The sequence below is a fragment of the Nematolebias whitei genome, chromosome 23 (genome assembly GCF_014905685.2).
Source record: "Nematolebias whitei isolate Nwh7 chromosome 23, NemWhi1, whole genome shotgun sequence".
Taxonomy (NCBI): domain Eukaryota; kingdom Metazoa; phylum Chordata; class Actinopteri; order Cyprinodontiformes; family Rivulidae; genus Nematolebias; species Nematolebias whitei.
Window position 1 is genome coordinate 20,946,422 of NC_056520.1, and position 2,992 is coordinate 20,949,413.

Genomic DNA, 2,992 nt, shown 5'->3' on the forward strand with positions numbered 1-2,992 from the left:
TGTAATTCTATGTTATGTCAACTTTAATATTATTGGCAGTATCATCATCTTGCTGTGGGGGGTGTTAGTTCATTGGTGGGGACAGGGAAACCGGTCAGAGATAATGAAAAGTTAGATGTGCTAAATAAAGAGCGATTCTTAGGGAAAACGGTATTTGTAAATGTAAATAAAGAATCTTCTTCATACACCAAAGTTAGTCATGGAGTTCCTCAGGGTTCAGTGATTGGACCAATATTCTTTACCTTATATTTGCTTCCATTAGGTAAAGTTATTAAACAGCATGGGATAAATTTTCATTGTTATGCTGATGATACACAATTATATTTGTCCATGAAACCCAATGAATCCAATCAGTTACTTAGACTACAAGCATGTCTTAAAGACATAAAAACCTGGATGACTCTAAATTTTCTGCTTTTGAACACAGACAAGACTGAAGTTTTGGTTTTTGGACCTGAGAATCTTAGGAATGAATTTTTCAGTCTTTTGCCTCCTTGGATGGCATTAATCTGGCCTCCAGTTCTAATGTTAAAAATCTTGGTGTTATTTTTGATCAGGACATGTCTTTTCTGCCCCACATTAAAAACATTACTAGAACCGTCTTCTTCCACCTGTGCAATATCATTAAAATTAGAAACATCTAAAAATGATGCAGAAAAACTGGTTCATGCATTTGTCATGTCTAGACTGGACTATTGCAATGGTTTATTATCTGGGTGTCCAAATATTTGTCTTCAGTTGATCCAAAATGCTGCTGCCAGTCTTAACTGGCGTTAGTAGGAGAGATCATATCTCTCCAGTTTTAGCTTCTCTCCAATGGCTCCCTGTCAAATCCAGAATTGAATTAAAAATGTTTACTTCTATCCTACAAAGCCCTCAACAACCTAGTTCCATCTTATATTACAGATCTTATTGTTCCATATTTTCCTAACAGAGCACTTCGCTGTCAGACTGCAGGTTTACCTGTGGTTCCTAGAGTTTCCAAAAGCAGAATTGGAGGAAGATCTTTCAGTTATCAGGCTCCTCTCTTGTGGAACCAACTTCCAGTTTCTGTCCATGAGGCTGACACATTATCCAGTTTGAAGACTGGGATTAAGACTTACCTTTTTGGTAAATCCTATAATTAGGGTTGGCTTGTTGTTCTGCTATAGGTTCAGACTACTGGAGGACAAACTGACCTGAATAGGTTTCATTTGATATTATTTCTTTCTAAATGTGATTCTTGACCTGCCATTGTGTATCTATTCCTCCTTTCTGTTCCTCTCTAACCCAGCCGGTCAAAGCAGATGACCGCTTGTCCTTAGTCTGGTTCTGCTAAAGGTTTCTTACTCAGGGAGTTTTTCCTTTCCACTGTCGCCTTCATGCTTGCTCAAGAGGAGAGTCTACGATGAAATTAAACTCAATGCAGTCTGCTCCTCAGATAAATAGTGTTAAATTATTTCCAGTAAATAAATTTAATTGAGTCTTCTAGAGATTTGAGACAGGCTCCTAAACACGACGCTGAGGCTGGACTCTGGAGCAGTTTTGACACATGAGGTCCAACGGTTTCGGAGACAATCTCAGGTGGCCCAGAGGAAACTTGCTACAAAAGATTGTTCTAAAATACTCATAAATTTATTTTAAAAAGTAATTTTCTGAGATAAATTTGGACCAAAGGCATTTACGTCATACCAGAAAAAACATTTGAACTATTAAGTCCTTACATTAAAACGTAAATGTCTGAAAAAGTTGTGACTTTGTGCAAAATAAAGGTAAATAAAAACTGATCATTTATAGATTCCCTAAACTGGTATTTTATTCACAATGGAGCATAATATATATGAAATGTTGAAGCTAAAAATATTGTTTTTTTTTTTAAATAATATGGTAACTGAATTTTATTGCAGCAGCACATAAAAAAAAATTAAACAGGACAGGAGAAACAAAAGGTTGTAAAAGCAGGTAATACAAATAAAAACAGCTGGGGGCGCTTGTGACAATATAATGAGGACCGGTGTTCTTAAAGATAATTTTAGAGGCTGAATCTCAAAAGTAAAGATGGGCAGGGGGTCACCAGCCTGTTAAAAACTCCACAAATGCAGTTTAAAGCTCTATCATGCAAAGACGCCATATGTGAACACCATCCAGAAATGCAGACATCTTTGGGCCAAAGCTCGTTCAAAATGGAATGAGGCAAAGTGGAAAACTGTTCCGTGGTCAGACGGATCCAAATCTGAACTTATTTCTAGGAACCAGACGTCATGTACTCTACTGAAAAGACGGACCATCCTGCTTGTTATCACTCATGGGTCCGGCAGGATACGATCCACCTCTCTCCTAGCCGCTCTGGTCCACCAGGAATGCGCTGAGACCTACGCGGTTTATCTGCAACTTGGTTTGTTCTATCAGAACCCCACTCTCCAGCCCCTTTCCTGTCTCGGGCTCCGGCCTGTCATGGCGGCCGTCTCCATAATCCTCCATCTGCTTGCATGGACTGAACTCTAAGGAACAGGTCGGTTTGGAATTTTGAATGTTCTCTGTTTGACGGACTCAGTTCTGGAGGGCAGTCATCGTTCTTTGCCACAGTTGTTACTATCATCATGTTGTAACAGAACCACATTGCTAACGGCACCATGCTGCTAACAGGACCACACTGTCAGGAGGACCATGCTGCTAACAGGACCACACTTTTAGCAGAACCACACTGTTAGCAGTACGTCTACCATGCTGCAAAAAAGACCATGCTGCTAACAGGACCATGCTGCTAACAGGACCACAACGCTAACAGTACCATGCTGCTAACAGGACCACACCACTAACAGGTCCATGCTGTTAACAGGACCACACTGCTAAAAGTACCATACTGCAAACAGGACCACGCTGCTAAAAGAACTTCACTGCCAACAGTATCATGCTGCTAAAGGACCACACTGCTAACAGTACCATGCCGTTAACAGGACCACAGCGCTAACAGTACCATGCTGTTAACAGGACCACACTGCTAACAGTACCA